Source organism: Mytilus edulis, chromosome 1, assembly GCF_963676685.1.
Source record: "Mytilus edulis chromosome 1, xbMytEdul2.2, whole genome shotgun sequence".
Lineage (NCBI taxonomy): Eukaryota > Metazoa > Mollusca > Bivalvia > Mytilida > Mytilidae > Mytilus > Mytilus edulis.
Window position 1 is genome coordinate 106,717,642 of NC_092344.1, and position 25,501 is coordinate 106,743,142.

Here is a 25,501-nt window from a genome sequence, read left to right on the forward strand (position 1 = left end):
AATAGATATGCGATGTTTAATATACATAGAACGAAAGCTTTACAGAACTCAACACGATCAAAATCAGTTTGAGCTAGGTTATAAGGAAGTTAAAACTGAATATATCTTGGCATAGAAGGTAACATTAAAACTTCCCACGCATTTGTGTATGATAAAACCGCTGTATTTATTGTAAACAACTAACAACACTAATATGTTTTATTTACGATTTTATTTACTGCAAATGTATTATTTTTCTTTTCATATACATCTATGTTTATGTCCATTAATTCTGTCAACAAACGATCGAATCTAACACTGTTAACCAAGAATCCTTCCAGCTTATCGTAATTACAGTTTTTCTTCGGCGCACGGTTGACCATGCAATCAGTACGGGATCGGCAAATGTCCAAAGAATCTGAGCATATTTATCATTCATCTTCGATTTGTCTCTGCACGAATTGTTCATTCCTGGTATTATGTATCCTTATTAATTTCTTCCAATAAAGGCAATTCTTCAATCCATGTCTCCAGTATCCTGTCCTATCACCCGCCTTCCTTTCCCATAACCTGAAAAGCAGATTGGTATAATTATTTATTGTAAAGCTGCCTTTTTCTGCAACATCTTTAAAATATCAATTGATTTGACTGTCCTTTACCTTTGATATAAAAAAAAATGTGGCATGATTGTCAACGAGAAAACTTTCCACATTAGACCAAATGGCACAGAAACTAACAACTATAGATCACAGTACGGCCTTCAACAGTAAGCAAAGCTCGTACCGCATAGTCTATAAAAAATATATTTTGCTATACAAACATTTTTTTCTGAAGAAGTTCCATTGAAATATATATTTAAGAAACGCGTGTCGTGCACATTGAATATGAATATTCGTTAATGTTTCAACAACACAATAAACAAGACATAACTTCATGTGTTCAATATATTGTGAAAGTAAATTGAAAATTAAAATCTAAAAATATTTCAAATTAAATAAACTTACATGATCCAATAAACTGAAATGGTTTGGTAATGTAATGCACTGCCTCAATTGTAGAAACAAATACAATATACAGGAACATAAAAAGCACCATCAAACATTTAGTATCCATGCTAGCTTAGGCTATATCCTTATTATGTTTACAACTTCAAGGTTTAAATATATGTCTGAATCAACCGTGTAAAAACACAGTGTATTTATACTACTCATGTCACATGGAAATTTAACAACAAGATTTTTATCTATTTAAATGACACACCGGATTGATCATGCTTACAAAAAGTAGTCTCATAAGTAGTTTAAGAATACATAAATAAACATAACACTCGAGTTTATTGTTGTACTATGATTCAAGTTACCTTGAACGATTGTGTAAAAAGAAATATTAGTTTTTATGAAATAACACCATTATATAGTGAAATATTTCGAATTATCTTTTGAAAGGAATTTAAGTAAATGTTTTTTTTAAATTATGATTATCATAAAATTGAAATCAACAGTTTGCTCAAATGCCATATATGGTGCCTTTTAATTTTTATTTAAAAAAAATGTAATCATACAAGTCCGATACAAACTAACTAAATGTATGATTTTCATCTACAAAATGTATGAATTTAGAAAGATGTTAACGGAATGCCAAATAAACTGCTGAAGCAAAATCATAATGTTGATGATAAACACACTGACGTTTTTTTATTGTCACTAACAATTGCCGTTGACTGAGATAGTGTTCAATGAATTGTTTCTATATCTTTGGTATTTCTTTACTGGTTTATGTTGCAGCATATACTAACGGGTTTCTTGTTGTGGGTCGCAGACACGCTGTTTTTTCCTGCTATTCCAAACTGTATGTGTTTGGACACAATTATGAAAAAATACATAACTGAAAGGTAAATTCAAAACGAAAAGTCCTTTAACAAATGGCAAAATGAAAAAAAAAGAAAGGATAACAACTGTCATATTCCTGACTTGGTAGACAGTCATTTTCTACCATGAGAAAATGTTGGATTGAGCCTGATTTTATAGCTAGCTAAACCTCTCACTTGTATGACAGTCTCATCAAAGTCCATTATATTAACAACGATGCGTGAACAAATATGTATGTATCGTAATGGCAAAATATAGCGTGAAAATCCTTAATTAAAGACTGTTCTTATCATTTGATAGTTCATTTATGTTAGAATTTATAGCAGATTTCCATGTTTTAATCATAATCAATATGACTTATATCTGTATTTTCCCCCGATTCACATTAAAAATGTCTGAGAGGTTTTTCTTAAAAATCATTTTTGTCATTACCCGTTTGTCTTTTTGTTTTGTCTCAGCAGACGATTCGGAATTTTGACTGACCTGGAAAAGGGTGGGAAAAGGTGGTGTAGTAAAGTGCTTTTAAATTTGATCATTTGATGTGATGTTTAAACTATAATGTATAACCACATGCGAACTTAATTAATGTTAATTATTGCTTTTAACGTATATAATGTTCCTAATGAATATGTTTAACAATTTTCCTTACCACCCCCACATTCGTTGACATTTGTTAAGGTAGACTGATCTCTATAGATGTCAGATCAAAAGTTCAAGTTAGGTTATGTATTAAATTCTTGAAGAATGTGGTAGGTAGCGATTCATTTATATCTCGTATGACAATTTAAAGCAATTTAAGTAAAATAACAAGATGTGCAACGGAAAATATGTTATTCGATCAGTGCAATTCTGTTGTGACTAGCTTCATTAACAATTAATATTTAAACGTTTGTAGAATTTGTTGACTTGATTATTTAGCCTAATATGAATTAATCAATAGAAGTATTTTATTTTCTGGCCTTATGTTGGTCTTTCGTGTACAAACAGCAAGTGAAAAAAATAAACTTATAGGAGAGCTGTGATTTAATATAAGAGTATACTACATTTGCAATTTATTTATGAATAACTGCAACGAAAATTTTCAAAGACATTGAAATATAGTCTTGAGAAGTATTAAAAAAGGATCCCAATTTAAATAAATTTGATGAAAAACTTACGAAAATCGTTGGAATCATAAACAAACTCTGTTGGAAAATTGCCATTATACAATATTACTTTAATTTTTATAGCAGATATAATATAATTCTGATATTACAAATAACTGCAATTATCAATTTTTATCAATTTCCACGACCTTAGTAGCAATTTACTCAGACTTTATGAAACGTAACCAGTGTCTGAGCATAATATTGATGAACCAGGGTTATGTCACAAAACGCCCCGTCCCTTTCTAGAAAACTTATCGGAAGATACAAAAACCTTGTTGATAAATATCACAAATAAAAAATGATGGTCTTGATTTATTTAGTCTAGTAGCTTATAAGGCTTATCCTCTTGATTACGTGTTAAAGTGTTCTTGTCTTTGTAAATTATTACTTTTCTGTTTTAGTCTCTTTTTTGGTGATATCAATTTGACGTGGCATGGTAGTTATATATCCCGTTATTGTGTTATTGTAATTTTTATATAACTGTCTTTCGTTTCTGATTATGTGCTTTGTCTTTATGTCTTTTTGTATTTCTTTGTTACATATTTTTTTGTTTTTATAGTGATTAAAGTACAATGTTGACTGTTGTTCCACTTTATTTGACATTTTTTACCTATTATGTTTGTTCACACAAAATTGTCAATATAATCGAATTTTAAGCGACTACCATACAAGTGAAAAGTAAAGCTAGCTATAAAACCAGGAACAATTTAATGTAAGGGTATAATTTATTTTTTCTGATGTAGAAAATGCCTGTTCCAAGTTAGGAAAATGACAGTTGATATCCATTCGTTTGATGTGTTTGATCTTTTGATTTCTGCTATTTGTTTATGGACTTTCCGTTTTGAATTTTCCTCGGGCTTCGTTTTTTTAACATTATTTAAAATGTTAGTATTGTTGGCTATGGATGAATAAGTATTGTCGGCTATGGATGAATAGATACTACCGTTTTCCCTATACGCGTTTTCGTGATGTCTACACAATGGACAACATAGACTGATAAAGATCTGCCATTTGTTCCCAAGTTGATAAATAAGAACACTAAAACACCAAAAAACATGACATACAAGGGCAGCAGAAGTATTCCGCTGTTCAAAAGTCATAAATCGATTGAGAGAAAAAAAATCCGAGTTACAAATTAAAACTGAGATAAACACATCAACTATAAGAGGAAAAAAACGAAACAACAGAACACTCAAATGCAACAAAAAACAAAACGACAATGCAAACCACAGAAAACAAAATATAAGATAACAATTGCCATTTCCTGAATTGGTTCAGGACATTTAAAAAAAAAAGAGAAATAACAAAAATTTCAAAATCCCAGGAAATTCTAATGTGAAAGTCCCTTATCAGATGCAAAAATGAACCATCGATATAAGTCATGAATCTAACCCCAAAACATTGCCAAACTATGAAATTTGCCGATATGGACAAATTGATTATATCTGTGGTTGAATAATTATATCTTCAACAGGACAAGAACCGTAAACGACGAAAGAAAATATATAAATAAAGGCAACAGTAGTATACCGCTGTTCAAAACTCATAAATCTATGGACAAAAAACAAAATTGGGGTAACAAACTAAAACTGAGGGAACCGCATTAAATATTAGAGGAGAACAACGACACAACATTAAAATGTAACACACACAGCAACGGACTAAGCATTAGACAACATCCGATGAGAATAACCAATATAACATCAAAACCAAATACATGAATTTGGGATAGAAAAGTACCGTGACACGTCTTATAGTAATGTGAATTCACACTCAAAAATAGGAGAAAACAAACGACACAACGGAAACACAACGTACACACACAGAAACGAACTATGATATAACAATGGCCATTTTCCTGACTTGGTACAGGACATTTATAAAGAAAAAAATGGTGGGTTGAACCTGGTTTTGTGGCATGCCAAACTTCGCACTTTGATGGCATTGTTAAATATAACATTAAAATGACAACATAATAATATAGGACTACAATACAAATAAATAGCAGAACGTATAAGGCATCGAAACACATGAATAATAGATAACAAAAGGCATCAGGTTTAAAATTCATTACGTCAAAAACGCGCCTCGTCCAAACAAGACTTACCAGTGACGACCAGGTATAAAAGTTCGAAAGTCAAAAATAGGGGGACAAAGTTGTACAGCTCTGAGGATCAAAAGTTGAAAAAGGTTGTGCCAAATACGGCTAGGGTTTTTTGCTTGTGATAAGAACATCCTTATTATATAGAACAATTTATGCTGTTGCAAACAGTAAATTTTATCAAATGAATATAAAAAATTTACATGATCAAACTGACGTTATCTAATTACAGAAAACAAAACCATAATACACAATGCATTGAAGACCAACACAGAAAATAGACACACCCGACTCAGTGACAAACCAGGCCTGAACGCAAAAAGTCATAACCATGACGTCAAATACGAAGTGTTTTTAAAAATTAAAAACCAATTGTTCAGAGAACAATTGAAGGCCTTTCCACATCAAAGAAACTTTGAAAAGAAGCAAGTTTCTTCAGACTGATGTGATAAATAATGGTTTTGATATATTTGAAAGTGAACTAAAGTAAATAATATGCTACTCCGGTTAAGTATAAATGTTACTTTTGGTCTCATATGATAGCTTCTTTCATACTGATTTCAAAAATATATAGTTTCTATATACTTTTCCTGTAAGCCGGGATATAATTGACCACTTTCGGTTTACAGAAAAGCACTTCTAGTCTTTAGTGATTAGTAAATGTATTTAAATAACAAAATATATGGATTCTGAGTACTTTCATATGAAAAAAGTGCAACAATAGCTACTCCCGGTTTTCTCAAGGTCACTTCCGGTTGTCATTTTTCAAAGTCACCTAACCTTTTGTACAAGGTCATATGGTTTTATAATGAATTTAGTTGTAGTTATAATCAAATTACTATATTGAGTCATTTCAGGGGCACTAACTCCTATAAGATGCACTTTAATTATATCAGATTAAATGTTACATATCTTCATTACAATAAAGCAAACATTTTGCGCTTGTATTTTAATGTATATCTTTAAAACTGTCAGAGAAAATCTCTTAACAAGGTAAAATCAAAATTTAGAACTTGACCTTAACCTTTGACCTTGACCTCATTTTCTAAGTGAAGACCTCGGGCATAAAAAAACATTACAGGGTTATATGGTAAATAGTTGATGAGTTGAAAACACATACCGACAAATTTATTTTATATAAAATTTCATGGTATCGCTTCGATCCAAATTAGCCAAAAATTTCTGAGGATGTAACGAACAATTTGTAAAAAGAATTTTGACGATATCTTTTTTTGTTACGAAGGAGATGCACTCTGATGATAAACAGTAAATAGGGAGATAACTCTTACAAAGAAAATGGTTCGGCTTAGCAGGGTTAAATTTAAAAGTGCATAAACTATACGATACAATATGAGAAATATCTAAGCGACTTATTGCGAAACAAACATTTATCGCAAGAATAAAATGTGACGGAAAAAAAAATTATAATCAGAACAAATACAATAGGTCTTTCCACAGAAAAGTGGAAAGACCTAATAAGCAAACACAAATAGGAAATGCACTCAAACATTACTGTAAACATCAGGTTCTGTTAGTGTATTATCAACAATATTATTCTTTGTGATTTACTTATATTTTAATAATTGTTTTAAGATATAAAGCTGTACTTCATTTGAGGAAGTATGTTCCTTTTAAAAGAGAATACATATGTATCCAGTTCGTGCTTATGCATCAATACATAAATGCCGGATTCACATGCGAAAACACTTAATCCTTGAAAGAAAGGAAATAGAAGATTATTTTTTACATCACATGTCGTTGACGTAAACAAAAGGATCCCTGCATTTGGCAATATTTCAGATTGCACTTTACTCTAGTGATCTAAAGTAATGATTTGATGGTGTTATTGACCGAAAAGAATCTATCTCGAATCGATTTTGAGGATTTTAAAATGTTTTGAAATCCTATGAATGTTTATATCGCAATTCGTTGCTTATCAATTTGCTTTTCAAATAGATTTGAATTGGGGTATATAGCTGGATCTGCACGTTTTTAAAAACTATCAAGTTATTCATATTCTTTATGTATGACTGAAATCGCTTAATTTGTATACTTCTGGCTTTTTTGAATGAATTGTAGTGTGGCGTTTTTCAATGAGCCTTATTTTTAAAGATAAAAAAAATAATATCGAACCTGTTGTGTAAGTGTTCCAGTCCAAATTATGAACCCTGTCCGTGGTTGTTTTTCATTTTTGTTTTTAGATTTTTTTGCTTACTTTTCTTATCTGGTGTGTTTTGGTAATTTTTATCAAAATAAAACACAAAATATCGATCTTGGTTTTGAAATATGACCATTTGGACTTCACTTAACTAAATTGGCAGAAAAAATGAATGTTTTAGTGACTGCTTGTTTGGTCGTCTGGGATGTATAACTATGCAGTCCTATGGGCGCTAGATGGGGCCATTTAAAACCAATGTTTCGTCGAGGGTGAGTTCCACGTTTACAAAACGAACCAGAAAAAAGAAATAATATTATTTTCAAATTTTAAACTAGACTTTCCATTCTCAAATCATATTTAGTCAAGTGAACTATAAGTTGCATTTCTGTAAATATAGATAATGCTATTTCACATAGAAGACACTTTGACTATGAAAATTCGTAAACAGATATTTCCAACAATGGAAATTTTATATGCACTACTATTTTATTCGAAGTTTAAAATTATATACTCCCCCTACCTTGACTTTTTGCCTTCTTCAGAATTCATTTTTCACCTCAACAGTATGTTTTTATACTTGTAACAGTCCGAAGTTATGTCTCTATAAAATGAAACATAGAGATTATATATCAGTATGTCAACAAATGAAATTAACTATGAATATTATATATCTCCAGAAAAGAGCAGTTGTTTGAGAAACAACTGCATTTACAATGTGTAAAGATAGTTAAAACACCTTTAATCTACTCGTAGTATTTAAGGTAAATAATAATAAGTTAGTTTTATAATCGATTCGAAAATATGTACCAGCAAACAAACGTGATACAAACAACCATGATATTTAAGAAATGTATTAAAAACGCTAAAATTTATATGGAGATTTCATAGGAGTATTATGCAATCTAAAGTATAACCAAGTAAACTACGAGTACTGTGGACATTACGTCAACGACCTGTGATGTAAAAAATAATCTCATTTCCCTCAGATTAAAAGATAGTGACTTAAATATCGTGATTGTCATTCAACCCGGCATTGATGTTTGATGTACATATATGTATTTACACTAGGAAAAAACTTCCTTAAATTGACGTTGTTTTATTAATTTATATCTGAACAATGATTAAATAAATATGTGACACAGGTCAACATGTTGTTGTTTACAGTGCTAATGTATTGACTTTTCAGTGCTTATTTTTGTGTTTTCATCTGCTTTTGTTCCGGTTCATGTTATTATACGCGTAGTCTTAAATATATATTGAAATTCAGACATACCTCTGTTTCCTTAAAATAGGATTCTGAATTATGTTCTGTATTGTTATTTCAGCTCTCACCAAGAATGGGATCGATTCAAGAAAACTGATTCAGTATATTTCGGTTGAAGATTAACGTAAATAGACAAAGTATCGTCATTATAAGACACAATTGTTCCCCGAAAAAAATGTCCTTCGCAGGCCACAATGTAAAGGTATGCTTTACCTTTGTTCCGTACACGAGTTTCTTTAATAGAGTGTACAGTTCTCCGTACGTTTGAAATGTGCAAATTTTATGTTTTATTTCTAAAAAACCCTAATTCAATTAGTATTCAGATGATTTATGAAGTGAAAATAATCAATTATGTCATTTATTGTGACATTATGATTCTTTTTTATAAATAAAAGAGAACTTGATGCGACTGTTATACAAGTTTAAGGTTTAGTGCTATAAAACCAGGTTCAATCCACCATTTTCTACATTTGAGAATGCCTGTACCAAGTCAGGAATATGACAGTAGTCCATTCGTATGATGTGTTTTATCATTTGATTTTGCCATTTGATTAGGGACTTTCCGTTTTAAATGTCCCTCGGAGTTCAGTTTGTTTTGTTATTTTACTTTTCACACTTTCACAAGCATTTTATTGATTTAAACATTAAGGCTAATTTGACGTTGCCAATGCTCAATATTTCAACTACAGTTAAAACGTTGTATCGTGGCGTAGCTATTGTCACGAGTGTTTTTTTTAAACATATATGTATGTTTACAACTTTCCAAATATTGATTAATACGCCTCTGCATTACTGGAGAAGGGTTTTGGTTGTAAAACCGTACATAGTTGTCGACAGAACGGGCATTCAGTAATTGTTTGAAAATAAAAATAAATCTGAAAAATTACAATCTTGAAGGGGTAAATTCAGTAAAAATCTCCCATTCACTTTAATGCTAATTTATGTATTGAATTAAATTTATACCTGATTTACTTATAAAAATTAGAAACTTTCATTTATCATTCATGAAAGTAAAAATGTAGCCCTATATTTTGCAACAATAAAAACATAGGGTCATGCGGCATTTTTTGGCATTCACATAGACTTGTTTACAATCAATGTAGATTCGCACTGAATTCCTATACTGAGCCCCATTACTTTTCAACTCTGTAGTAAAAACAAATAATACATTCATCATTATTTTTTTTCAACTCTAGTTTTGATCCATCTACCCAAAAATGTGTATTACAAACATTATCTACCAATCAGATGAGCACATGACTTCAGTTTTACACAGAAAGCTCTCTCCCCCATATGGGAGGTCCCTGATGACGTATATTTATTTACTGAATTTACCCCTGAAAACTATAATGATTTTATTGTAAAGGTACTGATAGGTTAAGCGTTCAGGAAATTTAGTATTTTTCCATCTGTTACCATCTGTTGTTTGTCTTTTTGTTTTTTCCCTGGCAGTGACAATATATTTTCAACTTATGAGTTTCAACGGCCCTTTTGGTTGTCTTGCGCCTCACTTTTTTTATAATTGATGAACCCAATATTTTTCCTATTAAAACTTTGAAGGGGACAAGTATCAGTGAAAACAAATTATGAGGCATAATAGCTCTCTAAACATATATTGCTATTTCTCGAATGTGTATCAAAAGTATTCCCTAAAGAAAAATATAATAATAAGTAATCATAGATACCACGTGTTTTGTTTACGGTAGACTCGTTGAACTGCCAAGAAAGTATGAAGTTTGAGAGATTCATAGGGTCCTAAAATTCCAAATGAGGTTCTAAATGCCCCTAAGGTAATTTATTCATTGGGTAAAAACATACTACTATATCTATTGTGTTTCAAAACATTCACAAACGCTGTTTTACATAGGCATTCCTTTGTGAATTAAAAGCAACCAACAACTTTGTAAAAAAGACGATTTTAAATAATAAAAGTTCGTATAATAAACTATTTAGTTGACAATAGAATATGAAAAGGTCCAGGATATGTAGTACAATAAAAAAAAATAGAGGTAACAGTAGTTTACCGAATTCAACTAAAGAAGAGACAACTCAAGACTACAAACGTGTTTATCTACAGTCCGTTTCTATGTATGTTGGCTTTAGCTTTTGTTGTAATTGAGTGTCTTCTGTTCGTTTATTTCCCTCTTATAATTAAGGTGTTTCCCTCGATTTTAATATGTTACCCAGTTTTGTTTGCGCTTACAATAATATGACTATTCGTTCCTTTACAGATATTTTCTGGATTAACCTTCACCAGTAACACAGAAAAATAAACATTTATCGGCTAGGAATAAACTAAAAGGATCCGAAACGAAAGGCCTCATTCATCCATGGCGTACTTTGCTAGAGAGTGTTTTATCCTTATTTTCTAAGTCACGCAAGTTGAGCAAATTTAACGGGAGGTAAACGAAGTGAATGTTGGTCTGATGTGATAAATTATATATTTATCAGATGACAATTCATCATACATGGTTTCAAACCACTTTTCAATGTCAACGGTAAACCACTGGACTATTTATCACTGAGCTTAAAATGACTAAAATCAACATCCTGTCATCAACGGAAAATATAAAGATACAAATCCTAACAATATGTACACCCTTTGTAAATTCGTATGTTTTTAACATAATTACTAGCATATAAATTGTAGCATGAACAGGCCAGAGAACCCATTCCTCCAATTCAAAATTCCAGTAAAAGAATACATACTTCATCATCATTCTAGGGGACACATATTCTGTCAGCTTGCAAAACATAACAGTTCGAACTTAAAACTGTAATATGATTTAGTTTGAAGAAAACACGTGTAAACTGTGCATACTTGTACCAAAATATGACTAAAGATCTCCATTTAATATCAGGAATTGGCGTTTATTCATAACAATCATAAAGGTTTTTTATATATTGTAAACAATTGTCTTTTCAATTGCAATTTTGCTGTCTCCCTTTTTCCCCACTGATAGATAATAAAAGTGATGAAGCCCAACTCCTATGTCCAAGTCAGGTCACATGTCCAAGGTCAGATCCTATGCATATTATTGACTCTTATTTTTTGTACCAATTTACAAATTTGGTGAGCTAGTCCATCTATAGATAGGTGTTTTAGGATAAACTCATCAATGAAGTGTCCAGTCATTGTTTTGTAAATGCCTTTGATGACACTGATAGGTGATTAAAAATCAGTAATACTTATAACGGCAATCATCCTTATCACACACATCTTCAATAGACTGTCCCTGTGCAAATTAAAACGTAAGCTCCGCCCGATCAGTTGAAATAACGTTGGTAATACGAAATAGAAATATGGTTATGCAGATTTTTACTCGCGGTGAGCCCGATTTGTAATGCTGGTGTTGTTTGTAAAGAACCAAGCCACTCAAGTAAGAAAATTGAATTTCAAACCAGATGTCTCGCTGTATAGTGAAAGTACCAAGCTAATATAGCAGTTAAAATGCAATGCATCAAACTGGTGGCATATAAGAGGGATAACGACTTGACAATACGTGATGTAAAAAAATAATCTTATTTCTTTTTTGATTAAAAGATTATCTTAAAATATATCAATTCTATTCATTTTTTAACTGACGTATATCCATGTACTTCAACAAGTGCATTGCGTCCTGAAAATGACGTATCGTTTTTTTAAATCTTTAAACAATGATAGTACACATAAGTGGATAAGAAATGCAAGATTGTTGACGAACAGACACTAGATGCTCTTCACATTTTTGAATGTGTATTAAAAGTCTGCTTTTATTCCGGCAAGTTATGATTTTTTTTACTTTTACATTAATAAAAGCGTTGTCCCTGGCAGTGGTTCCTTTCAGTTTTTAAACAATTTTTGTGTCAACATATCTTACGCTTTATTTATTTTTTTCATGTCGTGTGGATGCCCTTTACAGTTCCAATGTATTTATGTTTACAGATAAAAAAAGTTATAATGAAAATACCATTAAAAAATGACAAAATTTAACGCTATCCATATACGAAATAAGTAAAAACTACAGTCATATTCCTGACTTAGGTAGCTATAAACGGGGAAAGCATTACACTCATAATTTGTAACCAACTTCTTTTCCTTGGTTTCTAACAAATAAAACTTTATGTTTGTTATATGCATGTGCATATATTTATAGTTTAAACGGTGAAACATAATCTCTTTTTGATCTAACCATGGCCTCATTCTGCAATTTTTCGATAAAAAAATGTTGCAAAAAGGGTAGTGAAAATAACATGAAAGTCCCTAAAATTTAGTCGAAAGGATAATTGTGATCAATTAAAGTGATACCGTTTCTGTTAACAGGTTAATGTGAAAATAAATTGGATCTAGCAGCCAAAACTAACTTAACAATTCATTTAAACATTCCCTTATATCATTTGTTTTTCTCTTATAAAGATGTCAACTTTTACATTCTTTACAAATTGACACCGTAAAAATTCTGGGTTTAACGCTTTCTATATTTATTTTCTTTTTTTCTTTCTTTCTTTCTATCGATTTATTTATTTATAAAACATTGTATTCTTTGATGACCTTTGAATAAACTCATCCGATTGCTTTGCTGTTTCATATAATCATCCCGTCTAAGCTTTCTAAGAATCACTTTTTATATGGTGGCTAATATCCCGTATCAACTTCACAAATGATACACAATAGTCTTGAAGTATATATTCCAGGTACTGGCGTTGTTAATCATCTTAATTATGGGTTATAGTGTTCTTTTATGTATCTTTGTAAAAAAAAGTATTACTCTTACTGTTAAGTCTAATTTTGTTAATATCCATTTGACGTGGCTCGTTACTTATAGTAAATGTATTTTTGTGCTAAAGTATTTTTTTTTTATTTCTTGTCTTTTGTATTGCTGGTAAGCCTTTTTGTTTTTCTTTGACATATTTGGGTTTTTTTTTATATTTATTAAGATTATAACTTAAAATTGACTGCTGTATCCCTATTTTTGCCATTTGTTCCTACTATGTCTATTTGTTCTGTTCACACATTGTTGTCAATATAATGGAATTAAGTGCGACTGTCATATAAGTGAGAGGTTTAGATAGCTTTAAAACAAGGTTTAATCCACCATTTTCTACAAATATAAATGTCGGGACCAAGTCAGGAATCTAACAGAATCTTATCCCTTCTTATGTGTTTAAACTTTTCATTTTGCCATTTGATTAAGGTCTTTCCGTTTTGAATTTCCTCGATTTTCGGTATTTTTATTTGCTTTCTTTTTCATGTTTTCCATTACAACATATGAATATAGTATGTTGAATTTGATGGAACAATCGTAACTTTCTTCTAACACATTAAAGTTCATTATAAATATGTATATTACTATTTAAGACCGAAAGAAGTATTACTATTCTGACAACCTCATGCTTCAATCGCTCTATTCTGTTGCAATAACCCACACTCATATTATTCAAAACCTTACAAGCATATTCAAATCTAGTATCGTCCGTACTAAATCAAGCACAATTTGGCCTCTCTAGTCCATCAGTAAAACTCTATTTAAAATCGACGTTCGATCAGAACATTCTGTCTGATATGATTCAAATCTTTATTATTTTTTCTTTGTTTAGTGAACAACAATTTCCTCTTTTTCTGTTTAACTCGGTTTCTTTCTCAGGAAAATTTTAACATCAAGGACATATTAATAAAAATGAAATTATTCAGTCTAAATGTTCCCATATGAATAAATGAAACAAACTTTTGTATGAAAGAATTTTTAATTGGACATTCAGAGGAATATAAATGAAAATGTAAAAAAGTCGTGAAACACTTTCATCTTCAAAATTTAAATTCTACGAAATGTAGATTCCTTGATAAGGAGCGATTAAACTCAACCAAATTTACATTTTCTTTTGCATACCATTCTGACTCATTTTTATGAAAAGATCCGACGAGATTCCGATATTTCAGTTAAATTGTTCGGTGTGCTATGAGCTTACAAGTAGGAGAAGATAAGTATTTTCGACAGGTAGATTCAACTTTCATGCCAAAATCAAAATTGGTGTTATTTAAGTGCAATTTTCACATCGAAATATTATAACCTATCATGCTAATATAGTATTTGGTAGCCCAGCACACTATGTATGCACATTTCCAATTGAAAAATAAATTCATCAGATAATTATATCACGTTTATAAGTGTCAAATCCTCTTTGCAATGCATATGCGGTTTAAATTTGAGGTTAAAAGTTGCAACATCGTGTATTTACACTTAATTTATAATTAAGTTTTACATGGTGTAATAATCTGCAACATCAATAAAAACATACATGCGTTTATCTAGACAAAACTTTTAAATTAAAGTGCATATTTTCAATCGGCAGAAAGTAATATTTGAAGCAGTATTCACAAGAGACAGCTTTAGCATGATTTACTTTAAATAAACATGGTAGCAGCCTGTTAATGAAAAGTAAGATCACAAAAATACTGAACTTAGAGGAAAATCAATTCGGAAAGTCCATAATCACATGGCAAAATCAAATACAAAACGCATCAAAAACGACTGGACAAGAACTATCATATTCCTGACTTGGTACAGGCATTTTCAAATGTAGAAAATGGTGGATTAAAACTGGTTTTATAGCGCTAACCCTCTCACTTTGATGACAGTCTCATCTAATTCCGTTATATTTATATTGATGCGTACACTAAACAGACACAATAAATAAAATAGTCAAAATATGGGTACATCAGTTATAGATCCGACATTATTGTTTATTCTCCCCTCTAAAAAAGGAGAAACATGTAGAGGAATAATCCTTATTGAAAAAATGGTTTAATCGCATGTGGTACATCATGACAAATAGAAGAAACCCTTGATATATTTTTACAAGAAAATGATATCATGATATATAAACTCAAAACCATTTTCACAGTTTTCTTTAATCGAGTACATTCTTCTTGGAAAGGATACATTACATTATTTTAATCTTTCTATGAAAACCTCATTAAAAGCTGTGGTTAATTTTACCAATTTTTCCAATTTTAAATCACTAAACTGATCATATAAATCTATTTTTGGGGTGTTCGTTGTTGGAGTTCATAGGTTAAAATGTGTTCAACATAATGACCAAAGTGTGAGTTATTCAATTAAAAGACATAACCTATATGACTATGCACTTGAAAAGCCACTGTATGACAATTGCCTGTTTCGAACAAAAGGGAAAAGTAAGTGAAGATAAGTTCAAAGACAAAACAGTTTATCATCTTGTTGAGCTCGTTGGTTTCACTTTCAGATATAATGATGATATATTGTAACTTCAAAACACATATTTCATTTTGTGCATAAATATTATATATCCAAGTGAAAATGATATTAAGGACTCGACTTATATTGAAAAAGTCGGCTTTATATCTTGATCTCTTCCTCGATATTGACCCAGATAGAGGAATTCAAACAAGTATTTATGAAAAATTTGATGATTTCAACTTTCAAATTGTCAAATTCTCCTTTTTAACAGAAACATACCATTTGCCCCATCGTGCGTTTCTTACACAAAAATAAATTATTTCAAAAGACTTAGGAAGAACTTTTGAACTTTTTGAACTTAAGAACGACTGAAATCATCGCTATAGAAGATTTGTGATCACAATCAATAATTGACCGATACGATATGCATGTGTCACAAATATCCACTTGAGTTGTTCGCAGTCCTTTTATTTTCATATAACAGTATAGTTGTCTTCCCTGCAATTTTACCGATTGTGTCCTATTCCAGAATGTATGTCACTATCGGTCATATGACACAGTTGTAGTAAAATTACATGTTTTCGGTCAACTGATTATGGATTTGTTTGGCAGAGGATGCATGAATGTGCGCCCGCAAAATGTGTTTAACCTCACCACCTATTATATGTTCCTGTTGCAAGTCATGAGCCTGTAAGTCAATGGTTATCGTTTGTTTCGGTACTATAACTATGTATTTGTTTATCGTTCATTATTTTGTACATAAATTAGACCGTTAGTTTTTTCTTTTAAATTGTTTTACATTTGTCATTTCGGAGCCTTTAAAATTTGACTATGCGGTATGGGATTTGCTCATTGTAGTTGTAAATATCTGTGTCATTTGGTCTCTTGTGAATAGTTCTCCATCAACAATCACATCGCATCTTTTTTTATATGGCAGGAGACACTTACTCAGTCTCCAAGGTTAAACAGCATGTGCAATTTCTCAATATTTGTTCGTTTCCTTGATTTGTCTTTATCGACTATGATATTGGAACTTTGTTTTATTACTAATGCCTTATAATTTCTTCTTAAGCTATACAAAGCTCAGAAAAAAAATAATACTTACAATGAAATAGACTACATTCAAAATGTGGTAGCATTTTTTTTTTAAAGAAGGGAAGTTTACATCCCCTCCCTTTTCCTCTCAACAAACACAAAATACAAACAAACAACACCCACGCAAAAAAATGTAATGTTTACGTGAACATATGCATAACACAAAATAATGATGAATTTTCATATTTTCTTTCAGATTAAACATATAAAGTTAAATCAATTGTACTTTTACTTTTATTTTCTTTATTCTCTACGTTATATTTAGCTATTTGCTACTAGCAACTCATAGTTATTCTATTCTATAGTTATATAAAACGACTCTTATAAATAAAATCTTATATCAGCAGAATGTAATGTATCCCTTGCATAATGTGGTTACTGATGTAGATTTTATGTCTCCCTCGATTTCACTGATGTGTTGCATCATCTACAATGTTGTAGAACGTCTTACTTGAATCTTCTATTAATGTTCACGTTCAACTATTTTGAATATATGAAAAAAAAGTATGCTTTAGTTCACACCCACGGTATATTGTCCTATTACTCTTTTACCTTTTCCACAATCTGAAAACACAAAATATTTTACACATTAATATAAGAGGAACGAAAGATACAAGAGGAAACTACGAACGACAAACAACAGTACACAAGACACAAAATAGAAAACTAAAGACTAAACAACACTAACCCCGACATAAACTGGGGTGATCTCAGTTGCTCTGGAAGGGTAAACAGATCCTGTCCAACATGTAGATCCAGTCGTGTTGCTCGTGTTATTAAAACACATTAAATTGTCTTATTCGGTAAGTTAACACATTTGTGAAAAAGGAACGTGATTGTAGTTACGACGACATAACCATATCCGATATTATCTGTGAAACGGATATTGCATAATGGTCAACTTCACCATTTGGAACACTTGGTTAAATCGCTTATATGTGAGCAGAAACCCTATACCAAGTCAATCATGACAGGAAAAATAATACCGGAATTACCGTATCAATTGGGAGATATACTCTCCGTATGCAGGCGCAGCTGGAATGTTGCTACATAGAAATAGAACCATCACAATTTGGAAGCTGAAATCGTCTCTTCTGTTGTAAAGTTTTGTGTTGAAACGACCCTCATTGTCAAATTCGAGATGTTAGTCAAGATTTGAGGGAGGCTTAACTGTATGTTTTTTTTATCCTTTATCTCTAGTTGGATGGGATAGATGCGTTCAACATAGTCACCAAATATATCGTAAAATAAGTATATTTTACATAGTTTTGAATTATCCGTTTCATTTATAATTATGTTTTTCATACTTATTCATCCAAGCAATGAAAGGTAATTTTTCTCGATAAAATATATGACTATCCAACATGATACATAAATAAAAGCAACAGTAGTATACCGCTGTTCAAAATTCATAAATCGATTGAGAGAAAAAAAAATCCGGGTTACAAACTAAAACTGAGGGGAGGACATCAAATATAAGAGGAAAACTACGACAAGGCTTTCCATCATTGTTGTCATTGTAAACTTAAACCAAATAGCCCAATTGATTAAACATCTCATATATCCAAGTGAACTTGAAATTAAGGATACCACTGATACTAGAAGGACTGCTTCATACCTTGATCTTTTCCTCAATATTGACGTAGATGGACGACTTCACACGAAAATCTATGATAAACGGGTTGATTTCAACTTCCCAATTATCAATTTCCCATTTCTCAGCAGTAACATACCCTCTGCCCCTTCGTATGGTGTTTACATATCACAATTGATACGTTATTCACGTGCTTGTTCACACTATACGGACTTCATATACAGGAGTGTGCTCCTTACGCAGAAACTGCTCCAACAAAGTTATGAGGAGGACAGATTAAAATTGACACTCCGTAAATTTTATGGACACCATCACGATTTGGTGGATCCATACGATGTTTCGTTGACCAAACTAGCTAAGGACATTTTTACCACATGGTAGATTGTGTTTTGTCATAATGTCGTCTAATCTTTTAATTACCAAACGTGACTTATTCCCGATTGTGACTGTTTTGCCGAGTGTGAACTCGCATTACTATAAGACGTGGTACGGTACTTATCCATCTCAAATTCATGTATTTAGTTTAAATGTTTAATGTTATATTTGTAATTCTCATCGGATTTTGTCAAATGTGTTGACGTCTTTTCTATTATATTTATGTGTTATGGTAAAGAAAATTAATCACCGCCTTCATTTATCAGATTTGATTTCGTTCAAAGTAATCAGTACGATATTTTACGTTTGAAGTTAGATTCATAACAAACCTGATATAGTTTTATAATATAGTTAATTGCTACCTCAGTTTTATATTAATAAGAATTAAAATGTGCTTTGTTATTAAATGCAATGTCAGTATTTAGTTCAAATATATAATCTTAAATTAATCCTAATTCTATCTTATTCATTCTTATGTGACGTCATTTTTCATTTTTTGATGCTCTGTTTTACTAATTCAAATGACGTCATTTTTTCGTCATTTTTCAGTTTCTAATAGGACGTCACTTGGCGTAGAGGTTTAAACGTATTCGGATGTGTCTACTTTTGTGTTTCAAATGTCTGGTTATATAAATGTATTTCAGTTGTTTCCTGTAATTAGTTAATACTTCAGCTTTATCATGTACATCTTTTGAATATTCATTTTATTAAATTTACTGTTTGCAAAAGTATAAATTACTCTAAATTATAGGGATTTTCTGGTAACTTAACAGAAAACCCTTGCCGTTTTTGGCACAACCTTTTTGATCTTTTGGTCCTCGATGCTGTTCAACTTTGTACTCGTTTCGGCTTTCAAACTTTTGTATCTGCGCGTCACACATAGGTCTTGTGTGGACAAAATACACTTCTGGCGTATTAAAATTTTGAACTTGTTGCCTTTTGTTGGCTGTTGTTTGTGTGATTCTTTGTCAATTGTGTTCTCCAATTTATTTATATTGTAGTCCTGTGTTGTCATTTTGATGTTATATTTCACATGGCCATAAAAGTGCGAGGTTTGGCATGCCACAAAACCAGGTTCAACCCACCATTTTTTCCTTTAAAAATGCCCTGTACCAAGTCAGGAATATGGTCATTGTTATATTATAGTTCGTTTCTGTGTGTATTACATTATAACGTTGTGTCGTTTGTTTTCTCTTATTTTTGAGTGTAAATTCACATTGCGATAAGACGTGTCACGGTACTTGTCTATCCCAAATTCATGTATTTGGTTTTGATGTTATATATATATATGTTATATTTGTTATTCTCGTGGGATTTTGTCTATATGTGTTACATTTTAGTGTTATGTCGTTGTTCTCCTCTTATATTTAATGCGTTTTCCTCCGTTTTAGTTTGTTATCCCGATTTTGTTTTTTGTCCATGGATTTATGAGTTTTGAACAGCGGTATACTACTGTTGCCTTTATTTAAGTGTTTCAAACGCATGCAATGTTGTAAATAAATGTCATTATTTGAATCGCATTGCTGTTTAAGGTATACAATCAAATTTACATTAATAACTTATTGATAATGAAACATTTCAGAATAACTTACAGCTTGATCCTGGAATATTTGATGATTCGATGACAGATTGCAGTGCATCAACTGTATACATAAAAACAGTATAAAGAGCAATCAAAAGCATAAGTAGATATTTAGTTTCCATATCAGAGTTTGCTGTATGTAGTCTTCAAGGACCTCTAAATGTGTATGTTGTAGACCTCAATGGCTTAATATGTATTTGGTTTAAAACACTTTATTTATACTACTTATATCACATGCAAATGAACATCAACAACTTATCCACTTACATGACGCACCGGATGGCTCTATTTCTCTTTTTAGAAATATGAACTGTAAACAAATATGTTTAAAACTACTGAATGATTACGTAACAGTCGGTCCTTGATTTGTCTTTTTAAAATTTAGATATAATAAGGATTGTATTACCTTTTATCTGTTAACCGTTATGTTTAGGATCACGAATCTGTATAATCATTTGCCAAGTGCTGTATATTTCTAATTTGTTACCATGTAAAACGTAGAAGTAAAAATGAAAATAGATCATAGTCATCCTCATCAAAATAACGTTGTGATGATACCACTATTTAATTTTAAACAAATTAATAGATCATGAAAGTCTGCAAAATAAAGGGAAATGTGGTACGCTGGACAATAAGACTAATTTGAACAGAACTGACATCTGAAATAGGCTTTTAAAATTTGATATTGATTAAAATACTGAAATTTAATACAAAAACAAATTAAATATGTTAAGATATATAAGCCACCCAATTTTAAAACATGCTTTTTTAAGGGAGAATAATCTTCCACTGTCGATGAAATTTTAAAAATGCAAATAGTTCAGCAGATATCTATTGAAAACTAGAATGAGCGAACACATTAGACACTACGCAATGTAACCAAAAACAATTAAAGAGGGGGAAATGCGTGCCACATAAGGACATTGAGAATATAGATAGCAAAAAAGTTAATTATATAATAAAACAAAACATTACAAAACGATCAAAAAGGCGTCTGTTTTGTAAGTACACCCAAAATCAGTAGACAGAAGTTAACATAGTAAACGAAGTTAAAATGTTATTCCGGTATTTTGATATTATCATATATCTGTACTTTTATAATAAAGAAACAACCCTTCCTGAAAATGACACATTTTTGAAGAATTCATGAAGTCCAAAGAAATATATCAGTCCAAATTTTAGTTTCTTAATAAGAATTATTCACACTTAACTGAACCGGGAAATATAATACTCGTGTCCATTTAATTGAAATTGCAACTTTTATAATGTGTATGAAATGGTAAATTTCAGCAAAATGCTTATAGAAATTATACTTCCCGTATAAAAGTTTTACAAAAGTATCGAACTACAACGCAAATCGAAATGGGGGCAAGTCCAGGAAACTAGACAAGACAAAATCTAACACTCGACAATATCTAACGGAACGAATGGAAAACAGTTGTCAAATTCATGAAGAAAATGGTTGGTTATACCGGGGTTCAAAGCTTAATCAACCTTCCACAAAAGATCAAATTTAAGTGTAAATGAATTAAAACCATCATTCTAATTAATCTTTTGTTATTTTAAACATCAACAATAAGCGCACGCAAAATTGAAGAACAGAGTCACAAAAAGGGATTAAAGTATAACAAACAACGCGAATGAGCATTGTGTGTTCTTACAATAGTTTGGTACCATTCGATAAATAATATGAAACCGTACCAATTAGTCTGCACCATATGCGCATTTTGACAAAGAATGCATCATGATTATTGTTCTAGATCAAAATATTTGTAAATCCAAATCCGTCTTCAGTCTTTAACGTTTCAGAACAGAAAAAGACAAACAAGAACAAAAAAAAATGGTTAAAGTATGACTAGAAATCAGAGCTGTGAATTCGATTGACCAATGCATTAATTTTATATCATTTTAGATACTTTTTTGATAAGGTTCTAACTTTAGTTTGTAACCCGGATTTGATTTATCCACGACGAAAACAATAAATCATAATTATCTGGTAACACCAAAAAAGAATTTGAAATTATGCTACAAGGCCCTTACTGAAGAATCACATCCGACAAACACAATTTAGAAATGAGAATTTTGATATTTGTGTACATGAAATTAACCTTAATCTGTTTGACAATTGATCAGATGATAAAGATAAAATAGTCATAACCACAAATAGAAAATAAAGCAAACAAACAAAAGGCATAAATAGATTGTTGGATTTAACCCATGAATGTACTACTGCTCATAATTATAATACTTTAAGATAGTAAACAATTACACATAATTATATTCTAATTGATAAAATGAGTAGTGTCGCACGTAACTAAAATAAAAAAATAGAATAAAAAAGCAAAAACTGAAGCAATTATCTTTTTTTTTAAATCTCTTTTCGGAAATATTATTGCATTAAGTTCTTCATTATTGGGTCACATTTGTAAAGAAATCTTGGAAATCGGGGTTCAACATTCTTTAAGATACAATAAAAATAAAATTGAGAATGGAAATGGGGAATGTGCCAAAGAGACAACAACCCGACCATAGAGCAGACAACAGCAGAAGGTCACCAACAGGTCTTCAATGCAACGAGAAATTCCCGCACCCGGAGGCGTCCTTCAGCTGGCCCTAAACAAAATATACTAGTTCAGTGATAATGAACGCCATACTAAACTCCAAATTGTACACAAGAAACTAAAAGTTAAAATAATACAAGACTAACAAAGGTCAGAGGCTACTGACTTGGTACAGGCGCTAAAATGCGGCGGGGTTAAACATGTTTGTAAGATCTCAACCCTCCCCCTATGCCTCTAGCCAATGCAGAAAAGTATATCTTTTAATTTTGTTCAAATTTTCAGTACCAAGAATGGCTAAATTGAGGCGGAATCAGCTTTAAAAGAGTTGTTTCTTTGTTTTTTGTATGTGTTTTGATGTGCTCGAAATGATTTTGTGTCATGAATGGATATACCATATCTTTAGTTTTTTTTTTTTTATTAAAATGTACAATACTGATAAATTACTAAAATCTTCGGCTTAAAAAACCCCACCTGAAACGACTTTTTTCTTACCATAATTATCTGGAAAACAAAGTGCATATACCAGTTATTAAATGTCCTTATACCAATATTGTATATGTATATATCTATAGAGAGAGAAAGCTGTCTTAAAAGTACATGTAAACGCGACGTAAGTTCCCAGTAGTGAAGGAATAACATTTATTTGATTATATACGAATGTACTTTCATTCTTAAAAAGCATCTTTCCCAAATATAAAACATTTCAAAGAAGTTTTTAAAGTGCTAAACATGAAACCAATTAGAAAAAGTTATAAATAAAATTGTATGTACGATTTCCGGGTAATACGATAAAGAGATTATGTATTGTCTACAAATAAATATTTGGAGAAAATACATGAAAACAGTGAAAAGAATCCATGCATATTAATAATTTTTTTTCTAAATTCAGTAAACAAGATAACGATATGTAAAGGACACAATTAAGTATTTTGTCCTTCCTACCTATTAAGCCGAACAGAGAAAATGTTGGGCATATCATTAGATTTTCGGTAAATTTCAAATATGATAAATCAAACCTACACCGAAGGATTGATTGATGTAAACTAATTTCTATGTAATTCAGTGGTTGTCGTTGGTTGATGTGTTGTATATATTTTTTTTTCATTTTTTGTACATAAATTAGACTGTTTGTTTTCTCGTTTTAATTCTATTACATTTGTCTTTTCGTGGCCTTGTATAGCTGACTATGCGTTATGGGCTTAGCTCGTTGAAGGCCGTACGGTGTTAATTTCTGTTTCGTTTGGTCTTTTGTTGTGAGTTGTCTTATTTGCAATCACACTTAATCTCCTTTTTATGTATAAAATACTTATTTTAATCGTTATGCTTTGTATGAATATAATGCTATTATTTCTTATTTTGGAATAAATTACGATAATATTAATTAATTAATTGTATGAGTGTAATACGATTTTTTACAAAGCTAACACACTAAGAAAGATAACTCTATGTTATATACAATGATAACAAGTGATGATGACTACCAATGAACCAACTATTATTCTCTACATGTGAATGGTTCAGGGCGTCAGATAAATGTCAGATTACTGATGCTCCGAGCTTTTAGTTTTTCTGAGACGAAATATAGCATTTTTTTTCCCAGTTTCCTAAACCCTTTAAATATATCATCCCGTTCACTCTATCGTTCATCCAGTGCTTTTTGTGTGTCTGTAGCAGATGCAATTTCTTCATCTTCAAGGCATTGGTTTGATAATTTTTATCATCGTTCTATGTGAAGTTTTGTCTATATAGACAGTGTTTCTTGACCGATTTTGGTTAAATTGAAACATACTGGTTGTTTAAAGCGAATTATTAGTTTACTTTTTTGCTTTCTTTAATGATTTAAAACAAATTCATATTTTAATTCTTTTGATAAATCTCGTATCGTCTCCTCTCCAAAAAGATGAACTTGCTTCGTATTTAAACATAACGCCTAACGATGGCACATTTCCATCACATGTCCAAATGTTTGACCGAAAATAGTTTATCAATATTTCTAACACCAGGAAACTAATACAGTTCATATCATTCTTATAAAGAATTCCTGATGAAGGTCAATCTAGACAGGAGCTTCGGACGCATGAAATTTATATCATGTTGTTTCAATTTTATATAAAGTTTTGTTATTTTTGGTATTGTTTCTTAGGTTGACAGCAGCTTCTCAGAAAAGGTTTTCAACCTATAAAATTAATTTGACTATTTATTTTGTCTGTTTTGTGCAATAAACATTGGTTTGTGCAAATGTTAAATCCCGTGGGTGTGATGACTTATACTCATATTTCATTTTGACGGTATTGATGAGTTTTCTTTTAAGTTTACCTGACAACAAAAGAACGTTTTGACATCTTTGCTAAACATACAACTGTTTGTGTTCCAAAACAGATAGTAACTGAAGGTTTGATAGTTGTTGAACATACTAACTTAGACATAGTTGTTTTGAGTTTTTAATGACACATTTCCCTTTTTGTATTTTCTTTAATCTGTATAACAGTATTATTTTATCAATGACTATATAAGTACAACATTACTTCCGTTAGTTAATGAACCACTTCAGTATCATTTAAGTTACTGATAATCATTATC

The 25,501-nt window shown here is 31.0% G+C and overlaps 2 long non-coding RNA genes across 2 annotated transcripts; both read right to left on the reverse strand.

The window, feature by feature from the left end:
• Position 1: 1 nt before the first annotated feature.
• LOC139499137 (uncharacterized) lies at positions 2–1,197 on the reverse strand. The gene is made up of 2 exons (XR_011658126.1): positions 984–1,197; positions 2–549 (listed from the first exon to the last, which is right to left on the reverse strand). It is a non-coding gene; the product is annotated as an uncharacterized lncRNA (long non-coding RNA).
• Positions 1,198–16,976: 15,779 nt separating this feature from the next.
• LOC139517191 (uncharacterized) lies at positions 16,977–20,655 on the reverse strand. The gene is made up of 2 exons (XR_011663104.1): positions 20,371–20,655; positions 16,977–17,373 (listed from the first exon to the last, which is right to left on the reverse strand). It is a non-coding gene; the product is annotated as an uncharacterized lncRNA (long non-coding RNA).
• Positions 20,656–25,501: the final 4,846 nt, after the last annotated feature.